Genomic DNA, 12767 nt, shown 5'->3' with positions numbered 1-12767 from the left:
TTAGCGTGCTTGGCTTGGGCTCGGATTTCAAGCATTTGTCAAAAGTCAGCAATGTTTGGTTTTCTTTGTTAAATGCAGCTTTTCTAACACCTTAGTATTACTTTGGCTACAATAGTGGTGCTGTGTGATGAGCAGAAGAACATGTTTGATGAGACCAAGGCGGTGGAGAGAGGTCAGAAGAGCAATTGACTTCTTTTTTTTTTTAAGTTTATGCGTGTATGTACCAGCAGCCAATCAAGGCACAGAATTCATCCACAACATTCAGACACAATGGATGATGTCATTGTCTGCCTAACTCACATGTTCCTCTACAAATAAAAAGGGGACATGCAGCGTTGGCGCCATTTTGTGACTGCTAAAGCTTAGGGATGGAGCTGCCACCATTGCTGCTAGGCAGCTTAGCTAGGGGGTTTTTATCATAGTAACATAGGTGAGATAGTTAGGATGGAGAGCGGTAGTTTAGAATAGCAAAGTGCAGGGATGTGCAGTGTACGGAACGTTGTGTGCCACAAAGCAACATTTCATCATCTAGTGATTGCTAATTGTTTGCTGCAGCTCAAAATTGTTATATCCTCATCTAAATAGTGATCCTTCTGTACTCCAACCAAAAATTGCTATATCATCTAAATAGTGGTCATTCTTTTCTACAGCTATATCCTCACCTAAATAGGGTAATTCTAGTAATTCTGTAATTCATCAGCACCGGCACACATGTGCAAATGCCGGGGCCCTGGACAGCTGGGGGGGCCCACTCGCCATCTTCAGTCCTGCAGGCCCCTCCTCTTTCATCTCTCAGCTCACCGGGCCCCAGGGGTTGGGGCCACCATCAGGGCAATGGGGGGGGGGGGCGCAGGGCGCTAACAGAGAGCTGCCCTCTCTCTTCCTGCTCTGCACTGATCTATGTGATCGTCAGAGCAGGACAGGAAATATACTGACCAGAACGGAGGCTGAGAAGGTGAAGGACCGTGCCTGATAACATGATGGGTGAAGTGGCAGGTCCTGCTGTTCAGCTGCTGCAACTTCTCTCCTGCTCTCCAACAATTAGGAACTGCAAGATGAGGTAATGTATAGTGTGTGTAACTGTGCATGTAGTCTGTCTGTCTCTCTCATTCTCTGTTTCCCTGTCTCTGTCTTTCTCATTCCCTGTCTCTCTCATTCCCTGTTTTTCTCATTCCGTCTCTCATTCCCTGTCTCTCATTCCCTGTCTCTCATTCCCTCTCTCTCTCATTCCTTGTCTCTCTCATTCCTTGTCTCTCTCATGTCCTGTCTCTCTCATTCCCTGTCTCTCTCTCTCATTCCCTGTCTCTCTCTCATTCCCTGTCTCTCTCTCATTCCCTGTCTCTCTCTCATTCCCTGTCTGTCTCATTCTCTGTCTGTCTCATTCCCTGTCTTTCTCATTCCTTGTCTGTCTCATTCCCTGTCTGTTTCATTCCCTGTCTCCCTTTCATTCCGTCTCTCTCTCTCTCTCTCATTCCATCTCTCTCTCTCATTCTCTGTCTCCCTCTAATTCCCTGACCCTCCCTCCCATTCCCTGTCTCTCCCTCTCATTCCCTATCTCTCCCTCTCATTCCCTGTCTCTCCATCTCTCATTCCCTGTATGTATGTCTCTCTCTCTCTCATTCTCTGTCTGTATGTCTCTCTCTCGCTTTCATTCCCTGTCTGTATGTCTTTCTCTCTTTCATTCCCTGTCTGTATGTCTCTCAGTCTCTTTCATTCCCTGTCTGTATGTCTCTCTCTTTCATTCCCTGTCTGTATGTCTCTCTCTCTTTCATTCCCTGTCTGTATGTCTCTCCCTCTCTTTCATTCCCTGTCTGTCTGTATGTCTCTCTCTCTCCCTCTTTCATTCCCTGTCTGTATGTCTCTCTCTCTCTTTCATTCCCTGTCTGTATGTCTCTCTCTCTCTTTCATTCCCTGTCTGTATGTCTTTCTCTCTTTCATTCCCTGTCTGTATGTCTTTCTCTCTTTCATTCCCTGTCTGTATGTCTCTCTCTCTCTTTCATTCCCTGTCTGTATGTCTTTGTCTCTTTCATTCCCTGTCTGTATGTCTCTCTCTCTTTCATTCCTTGTCTGTATGTCTCTCTCTTTCATTCCTTGTCTGTATGTCTCTCTCTCTCTCATTCCCTCTCTGTATGTCTCTCTCTCTTTCATTCCCTGTCTGTATGTCTCTCTCTCTTTCATTCCCTGTCTGTATGTGTCTCCTTCTCTTTCATTCCCTGTCGGTATGTCTCTCTCTCTCTCTCTCTCTTTCATTCCCTGTCTGTATGTCTCTCTTTCTCTCTCTTTCATTCCCTGTCTGTATGTGTGTCTCTCTCTCTCTGTCTCATTCCCTGTCTGTATGTGTCTCTTTCTCTCATTCCCTCTCTGTATGTGTGTTACTCTCTCTCTCTGTCTCATTCCCTGTCTGTATGTGTCTCTCTCTCTGTCTCATTCCCTGTCTGTATGTGTGTGTGTCTCTCTCTCTATCTCATTGCCTGTCTGTATGTGTCTCTCTCTCTGTCTCATTCCCTATCTGTATCTCTCTCTATCTCATTCTTTGTCTGTATGTCTCTCTCTCTCTGTTTCATTCCCTGTCTGTATGTGTCTCTCTCTCTCTCTGTCTCATTCCCTGTCTGTATGTGTGTCTCTCTCTCTCTCTCTCTGTCTCATTCCCTGTCTGTATGTCTCTCTCTCTCTCTCTGTCTCTCCACTGATATCATATTACCTCACACATAAGCTTCTTATACTAAGAATGTCCTTTGTTGCCTATAGCAACCAATCACAGCTCCTATTAATAACCTGTAGCTCCCAGCTCCATCAACTTTAATGTAAGTTTTTTGTCGAATAACTGTAAGGCACGGGGTTAATTTTCCCCTCAAAACATAGTTTATGACATTCCATGAGTCACATGAGGCACCTGTACAAAATATCGTGATTGTAAATGAGACGATGCAGATTTTTTAGCGGACACACACACACACACACACACACATACGTGCACTAACACATACACACATAGACACACACAGACACACACGCACAAACACACAAAGACACATATACACACACATATACACACACACATACACACACATGCACAGACACACATACACAGACACACATACACAGACACACACACAGTGACAAAAACCATCAAACGCTACAAAGAAACTGGCTCATATGAGGACCGCCCCAGGAAAGGAAGACAAAGAGTCACCTCTGCTGCGGAGGATAAGTTTATCCGAGTCACCAGCCTCAGAAATCGCAGGTTAACAGCAGCTCAGATTAGAGACCAGGTCAATGCCACACAGAGTTCTAACTGCAGACACATCTATAGAACAACTGTTAAGAGGAGACTTTTTGCAGCAGGCCTTCATGGTAAAATAGCTGCTAGGAAACCACTGCTAAGGACAGGCAAAAAGCAGGAGAGGCATGTTTGGGCTAAAGAACACAAGAAATGGACATTAGACAAGTGGAAATCTGTGCTTTGGTCTGATGAGTCCAAATTTGAGATCTTTGGATCGAACCACCGTGTCTTTGTGTGATGCGGAAAAGGTGAAGCATGGTGGAGAAGGTGTGATGGTGTGGGGGTGCTTTGCTGGTGACACTGTTGGGGATTTATTCTAAATTGAAGGCATACTGAACCAACATGGCTACCACAGTATCTTGCAGCAGCATGCTATTCCATCCGGTTTGCGTTTAGTTGGACCATCATTTATATTTCAACAGGACAATGACCCCAAACACACCTCCAGGCTGTGTAAGGGCTGTTTGACTAAGAAGGAGAGTGATGGGGTGCTACGCTAGATGACCTGGCCTCCACAGTCACCAGACTTGAACCCAATCGAGATGGTTTGGGGTTAGCTGGACCGCAGAGTGAAGGCAAAAGGGACAACAAGTGCTAATCATCTCTGGGAACTCCTTCAAGACCGTTGGATTTTCCATAATACAAATTCTAACAGTCTATTCAGTGGGACTATCAGTTGTGTATCCACCAGACTTCTGCACAACACAACTGATGGTTCCAACCCCATTTATAAGGCAAGAAATCCCACTTATTAAATCTGACAGGGCACACTTGTGAAGTGAAAATCATTCCGGTGACTACCTCTTGAAGCTCATCAATTGAATGCCAAGAGTGTGAAAACCAGTAATCAAAGCAAAAGGTGGCTACTTTGAAGAAGCTAGAATATAAGACATATTTTCAGTTATTTCACACTTTTTTCTTAAGTATTTCATTCCACATGTGTTACTTCATAGTTTTGATGCCTTCAATGTGAATCTACAGTTTTCAGAGTCCTGAAAATAAAGACAAGTCTTTGAATGAGAAGGTGTGTCCAAACCTTTGGTCTGTACTGTATATTTTGTGAATTTGCCTTTAAATATGTATGTGTATGTATGCCTGTATGTGTATATATATGTGCATGTGGGTGTCTACGTGTGGATGGGGCCCACTGAGACTCTTTTGCCCGGGGCCCACAAAAACCTGGAGCCGGCCCTGTTCTGTGGTCAGCTAAACATTGCTATTTCATTATCTAAATAGTGTAAAATTAGTGCTACAGCTAAAAATTGCTCTTTCCTCATCAAAATAGTGATCATTCTGTTCTCCAGGTAAAAGCTATATCCTCATCTAAACAGTGGTCATTCTGCTCTCTAGGTAAAAATTACTATTTCCTCAGCTATATAGTGGTCATTCTGTTCTCCAACTAAAAATTGCTATATCAAATCTGTAAGAAAAATAAAATACTTGAAATTTACTTGAAATAAAAACATCTGTTTTTAACATTATACTCTGTAGGGTTCAAACTTAAAAATAAGAATACAGGATGGACTAGACCCAATAGGATAAACAAGGCGAACAAACCCAAAGAGCCAACCCAGACAGAGACAGACATGTGAGATATCAACCTATATCTTGATACATATAAAAAACGAAGCTAATTAGTCAAATGAAATAAAATGAATAAAATGAAAGCGTTGTATTGATGAACAGTAATAGAGGAATTTATTAATTAATAATGTGTTGTGTGTCATTTGTGAGGAAGAGTAAATCTAGGGGACATGTGTTTCCTGCGGAGTGTTGGTGTAGAACTGCAGAAACCTAATCTGCTAGGGTAACAAGCCATGGAGAGACTTTACTTTGGTATAGGCTATCAGAGGTCAGACCATGGGACAAAGTAAAAGGTGCATGCACCAAAAGTCCCCGAAGTTTATAACAGGAGAAAAAGGAGAACGGTGCATGCATCTCAGAGGAAAAAGAGACTAACCACAGGCCACAGGCGCTGGAGAGATTGTGAACACCAGGAGGTGTGATACTGGTGCGGGTAAAGAAGGTTAAATATGTGCATGTTAAATAAATAAAACAGCTGACTTTGTATACCAATGTGACTCGTGGCTGAGGTGATATAAGGAGGTAAAACATCAAAGTAGGTACAGGATCAATAGGAGGTAGATATTGGAATCACAAAAATAGTACTTTACTAGTTTTATAGAAAAAAGAGGAATGATATAGATAAAAATGTATATTCAATTAAAAATTATACAAATACATACATATTAAATTACATATAAGATAAAATTATATATAATGCATATCTAGAGAGTAAACATTGTTAGGACGAGTTTTTAGTTGAAAAGGTCTCTAATATCATTATTGAGACCCAAAGGCTTCAAGGTATTGAGTTTATGTATCCAAAAAGTTTCTTTACGATTGAGTGCTTGAACACGATTAGGCACATCGGGAGGAATTTGTTCAATCAGGGTAACCCGCAGATTGACTATTTTAATATGAGCCACAGTGCAATCCCTGGATAACCAATGTAATGAAAACCCTTGGAAATATTATATATATATGGGAATTAAGCCTATTGTTTAGAGGTTGTGTGGTCCTGCCAATATACTGTTTTTTCAATCACAATCAATAAGGCAAATTAAAAACCTGGATTGACAATTGAGAATACCCATAATATGAAAGGAAATAGAATCATCAACACTAGAACAAAAAGTAGTTCTCTTGTGACAGATAGAGCGGCAGCATAGACATTTAGGTATATTGAACTCATATGAGCCCATAGGTATAGGCAGTGAAATTGTCTCCTGTCTCGGAAGTCTCAGCCTGCTGGGGGCTAGTATATTTTGAAGTGTCGGAGCCCTCCTAAATGTGATAGTGGGCACTCTAGGAAGAATCTTTGCAAGAAGGGGTCATTAAGCAGGATCTCCAAATGATTCTTTAAGATGTTTCTTATAGCACTATCTTCAGAATAGAAGGTAGTAACAAAATTAGTTTCATAGGGATAGCTAATAGATAATTGTTTATTTTGGGATTCGTACAGGATCAAGTCATCTTGTTACAGATTTACATTTAGAAAGGGCTTTATTTACTAGATTCTCTTAAAGAATCTATCAGAGAGAATCATAGACTGCTCGGCAAAATCAGTGTCCTGAGAGCAATTTTTCTTTATACGTTTAAACTGATTGGAAGTAATATTGCGGGGCCATTTGTAATATTGTCCACTGTCATAGTGCACATAGCTGTTGGCATCCACCTTTTTAAAAAATGTTTTAGTGAGGATTTTGCTAGTGTCATGAAATAGAGTAAGATCTAAAAAAATTAATACTAATATTACTTGTAACAGGTGTGAATTTTAAGCCCCAGTTATTATCATGTATGGACTGAAGGAAACAATTGATGTTATCAGTAGAGTTGTCTCAGATAATGAATAGGTCAACAGTATATCGTTTATATGATATGATAGAATCATTGAATATGGTGTTGTAGATAAAGATGGACTCGAAGATGGCCATAAATAAATTAGCATAGTACATGCCACCTACGAACAAATTGCGGTGCCAAGTATCTGATGATAGATTTTGTCCATACATGGAAAATAATTATTATGTAAAATAAATGACATACTTTGTAAAATGAACCATTTTTGTGCATCAGGGATCCTTAGATCATATTCAAGAAAGAGATCAAAGCTAATTAGACCCAAATGATGGGGAATGCTGGAGTATAAAGAGGACACATCCATAGAGATAAATACAAATGTATCTTTCCAGGAAATATTTTTCACCAAGCTAATGAGCTGAGTTGAGTCTCTTAACTTTTCAGATTGCAAACATGGGGGTGCATTAAATTGTTTATGTAGGCCACTAGATTGGATGTGAGCTCTATACCTGAGATAATAGGATGTCCCGGGGGGTTGTGGAGATCCTTATGGATCTTGGGTAAGGGGTGAAAAAACGGCCATGTTAGGATTTTTTACACTAAGAAAATTCTTTTCAGTTGAATTGAGAATATTTAAGGCTACAGCTCCCTGTATGAGATTGTTGTACTCAAAAAGGGCCGATTGGTAATTAATATGAATGGGTACTACCTGATTGCTGGAGGAATCAGAGAAAATCCTCAATGTTTCCGTCTCATAATCAGGACAGTTTTGTAAGACAATGTCCCCCCCTTGTCGGCTGCTCTGAACACAATGTTATTATTATTTTTTAGGGATATTAAAGCTTTTCTTTCGGTCCTAGATAGGTTACTACAATGTTTAGTGGATGAATTTTTAGGTTTTTAAAATCTTGAAGTACCAAAAAACAGAAGGTAATCAGATTATGCCCTTTGCTTTTATCCCTTGTGTGATAAAAATTAGATGCTGATTTTAAATCAGTGTGCACATAGGGGTAACAGTCTTGTGCGGAAGGAGACGTAGAATTGGTAATATTTGTATCATTATCCCTGCATTTTTTCTCTTTAATGGCAAAATGCCTTTTGAGGGTTAATTTCCTGATAAAAGATTGAAAATCAATAAATGAAAATGAATCAAAATCCTTGATATAGAAAGTGGGGCAAATTAAGTAGAGATAATTCATTAACAGAGGGATCGTAGTATGAGATGTTAAACACATTATTGATAGATTGTTTCTCTACAGATGGCCTTGTTTTCCTTTTTTGCTTAGTTTTGAGTCCCGATCTGCACCCTCTGTGACACTTTTTTTGTTTACTGATTTGGGCAGTAGATAATTTGTTATGGTGTTGGTCTGATCGAAATTGGCCTTCGGTAAAAAAGGTACCAGTGGTGTAATATTGGTCGAATTATCTATAATAATCATGTTACTATTTTTGTTTTGTTGATCAGTCACTGTGATCAATGATGCCGCTGTATCATTTTTCTCCTCTCCAGTCTCGTAGGTGGACAGATCGAGTAAATCAATGGATGTATTGCCAATACATGGTGTCAGGGGATTAGTGGAGAGACAGGGTTTAAATTGTCCATAAGGGAGCTATATCCATCCCCTGAGGAGAGAGCAAAAGATCTCTCCCTCCTGATTTTATCAATCTGGGCTCTGATGACCACTAGATGTTGTTGTGTATCTGAGATAATTTTGTCGGCTTCCAAGCTGTCAATTTCCTCAGCTGTCAAGGATGTAGTTGGGCAGTTATCTGTATTAGAGATAGCCTCTGTGCTGGATGTTGTGGGACGTTCAATATCTGGGATAGGCGCTGATAAATCAATAGAACCAGACAATTGTTTGTGTAAATTACTGGAGAGGGATTTAGTCTTATTAGTGTACTGAAATTTGTTATTATTATTTTTGAATTGTGAGTTAGTAAAGTCTCTATTCCTAACATTAGATGCACCTCTGGTGGTATCAGATTTAGGGTGTGAACCATTGGTTGATAATAAATGACAGAAATCCTCTCTATCTCTGTGTACTTTCCTCGATTTTTTTTTATAATCGTCTCTTGCTCAAGTTGGATTACCCTAGTAGTTATAGCTATATCTATGTATATATCCTTTATCTATCTATCTATTTTATCTATCTATCCATCTATTCACCTTCTATCTATTTATCTATCCTTTATCTATCCTTCTATCTATCCTTCTATCTATCCATCTATCTATTTATCTATCTATTTATCTATCTATTTCTTCATCTATCCTTTATCCATCTATCTATCCTTTATCTATCTATCTATTTATCTATCCCTCTATCTATCCCTCGATCTATCTATCTATCCTTCTATTTATCTATCTATCTATCCCTCTATCTATCTATCTATCTATCTATCTATCTATCTATCTATCTATCATTCTATCCTTTATCTATCTATTTATCTATCCTTTATCTATCCCTCTATCTATCCCTCTATCTATCTATCTATCTATCCTTCTATCTATTTATCTATCTATCTCTCAGTCTATCTCCCTTCATATCTATTGCCTAACAATTTATCAATCTGGCCATTAATTACCTATCTATCTATGCATCCATATTACACTGTCTCACATGTGTTTGGGGTATTTTATATGTTTTCAATGCCCTTTTTGTTAAATCAATTGTAGGTTGAAACTAAACCAGGATTGTGGGATCCAGCGTGTGCAGAGTACTACAATAAATACAAAAGACACGACTGGTGGACACAAATTTGTAGAGAACTCTTTCCCCTCTTTGTTGAGACAGACAAAGATCTACAATTTCAAATTGGTAATGTGATTGTTTTTTATTATTCACATAATTGAGTACATTTTTTTTTGCTGTATAGATAAAGATGTTAAGAATCGATGGCGTTCAAACAAAGATCGTTTTCAAAATGACCAGGCGAAGGCGAACCTAAGTGGATCCGCACCTCAATCCAAAAAAATCATCTTTGAGGTAGAGCTACAGTTTTTAAACACAGGGCAAAGGTTACGGCCGTAAGTATTTGTCTTTGTAATTTTTTGTAAATTCAATTTATGTTTGCCCATAAATTTGTTAAAAAAAATGTCTCTTTGCAATCCTAGAACTGAAGGTAACATCATGCAGGAACCGGCAAATGTGACCATCGAACCCGAAGCACAATCCGACTGTGACATCAAACAGTTGCCAAATGACAATTCGGAGGACGTCTGATCAGCAGATACTGGCAACATCAGCTCGGTGTTACCTTCCACTCCACCTGAACCATCAGCCTCTGATGAACGGCCGGACACAGATTTTTCGGCCACAGCTTCCATTTTATGTACCACCATGGCATCTTCTGCATTGGCAAATAAAGAAAGGTCAACCACAGTTCTCCGTAAAAAAGTTAAAACAACAAAAGGGACAACTGTGTCAGAAAAGTGTGACCAGTTGACTTGTGAGGCATTGACCCCTTTAAAAAAATCTGCCTCACAAGCAAATAAATGTGATTGCTTTGCTTCCAGCCTGTCTAGCAGGCTGCAACAAATGTCCAAACAGACAAAGTCAGCATGTATGGCTGCATGCTGTGCACTTTTTGATGGCTATGAGCGCCCCCCCCCCATCCCAGTGTAGGCAAAATTGTCAATGTCATTCTGAATGCCTTTGACAACCAAACCACTAATGACCAACAAACGAGCCCACAACATTCCCAACAAAACAATGTACCACCGGGTCAACAAATCCAAGCTTATGTTGGTATACCAACATCAAGCTTTCCATCCCAACATCAAAAAGCTGAAAAGGCTGAAGGGTTATGCCAAAATAATGTTCAAATTCAACAGAGGGCTTTAGCCCCCAACCAATCTGACACCTATAATTCTGGGTATTTTACCCAAGAATTATATAGGTTGTGATATAAGTAATATATAACCCACAGGATAACATGAAGGCCGCACTATTTTTTGGAAACAGCCATAGACATTCTAAGCATAATTATGTACAAATTTTTTTTTTGAATGGTTATTTTTACAATTAAAGTGTTGCAGGGATATCAAATATGTATGCAGGACTGTTTCAGCAGTCCTGTGTGTATTTTTCAAATCCCTGTCTCACTGTCCGACCATAAATCACCATACAAATAAGGACTGTTTTTTAAAAAGTTCAATTTGTACATGCTTATGACTACAGGGTCTAGGTCGTATTTTAATAAAAAAGGTCTGGGCTTCATGTAATCCTGTGGCCTTGTGGGCATATTACAGCTGCCCAAGTCACTGTACTTTTGTTTTTGTTATAAAATAATGTCTGTTAATGACATTGTTATATTTGGCAATTTAAGTTTTGCTTCTGGATACAGTGCTGGCCTAAAGTATTGTGACCCCTGCAATTCTGTCAGATAATACTCAGTTTCTTCTTGAAAATGATTGCAATCACAAATTCTTTGGTATTATTATCTTCATTTATTTTGCTTGAAATGAAAAAAACACAAAAGAGAACGAAACAAAAATCAAATCATTGATCATTTCACACAAAACTCCAAAAATGGGCCAGACAAAAGTATTGGCACTCTTAGCCTAATACTTGGTTGCACAACCTTTAGCCAAGATAACTGCGAACAACCGCTTCCGGTAACCATCAATGAGTTTCTTACAATGCTCTGCTGGAATTTTAGAACATTCTTCTTTGGCAAACTGCTCCAGGTCCCTGAGATTTGAAGGGTGCCTTCTCCAAACTGCCGTTTTGAGATCTTTCCACAGGTGTTATATGGGTTCAGGTCTGGACTCATTGCTGGCCACTTTAGTAGTCTCCAGTGCTTTCTCTCAAACCATTATCTAGTGCTTTTTGAAGTGTGTTGTGGGTCATTGTCCTGCTGGAAGACCCATGACCTCTGAGGGAGACCCAGCTTTCTCACACTGGGCCCTACATTATGCTGCAAAATTTGTTGGTAGTCTCTAGACTTCATAATACCATGCACACGGTCAAGCAGTCCAGTGCCAGAGGCAGCAAAGCAACCCCAAAACATCAGGGAACCTCCGCCATGTTTGACTGTAGGGAAACAGTGCCAATACTTTTGTCCACCAACTTTTTTTATGTTTGGTGTGGAATATATCCAATTTGTATTTTTGACATTTGTTTTTTTTTATTGAAGACAAATTTAATGAAGATAATAATCTTCAAGAATTTGTGATTGCATTCAGGAAGAAAATGAGTATTCTCTGACAGAATTGCAGGGGTGCAAAAGGGTCAAACTAATAAAAATGACTTTACAGATTCATAATTGGATTATCTTATTAATAAGTATATTTGCAACCACCGTTTGTGTGGGTGGTTGTGTTATTTGTGTGGCTGGTAGGCCATTTTTTTTATTTTTGGTTTGAAAAGCATGTAATAAAATTTATTTCTTTTGCAAAAATACAAGGGAATCATTTTATTTGACTATTATTTTACTTTGAACAAAACAGCATACAGATTGAACAAAATGACAAAACCATACATTATCAAAAAACATTAATAAATTTTGATTACATTCTAATCTTTGTGCGACGCCATGGCGCCGACAGGTGGTCACACCAACGCACACAGGGTTACACAGAGCTGACCAGAAACCATAGTCACTCCCCCAAGGGTAGGACAGACACACCAGTGGCCGGGACCAGGCGGATGGAGAACGCCCACCTAGGGGTGTAGACAGCCCAGGGCGGGAAAAACAGTAGTTGAGCTCTAGTTCAAGTGGAGAGGAGGTGAAGCTCAAGTGCAAAGAGCAGAGTTGCCGGGGTTGTAGCCCTGGTTCATTGGCTAGGTGGCAGACGGTATTCTTTGGCTGACAGGAGACGGGAAGACGGCAGCCGGAGATCCGAGGTGTACCGGGGCAACCATCCATCTGGATCTGAGCAGCGTTGGCTGCTGGCACGGGGTCGGCAAATTCGTCATCAATCTTGTCCCATGGGTCTCAGCTGATCCGGCTGCACATCACCGACACAGGAGTATTGCCAGTGCACAGCACCTTCTGGACTCATGAAGTAGTCAGTGAAGGTTTCTCGCACCAACACACCCGAGTTTGATGGTTGTCCCAAAACCATGTTGCTCACTGGATGGAATTCGGCCTGCTGTGTTTCCATAACTTGCTGAGAGCT

This window comes from Anomaloglossus baeobatrachus, chromosome 7 (genome assembly GCF_048569485.1).
Source record: "Anomaloglossus baeobatrachus isolate aAnoBae1 chromosome 7, aAnoBae1.hap1, whole genome shotgun sequence".
Taxonomy (NCBI): domain Eukaryota; kingdom Metazoa; phylum Chordata; class Amphibia; order Anura; family Aromobatidae; genus Anomaloglossus; species Anomaloglossus baeobatrachus.
Note: the sequence above shows the minus strand (reverse complement) of the source record.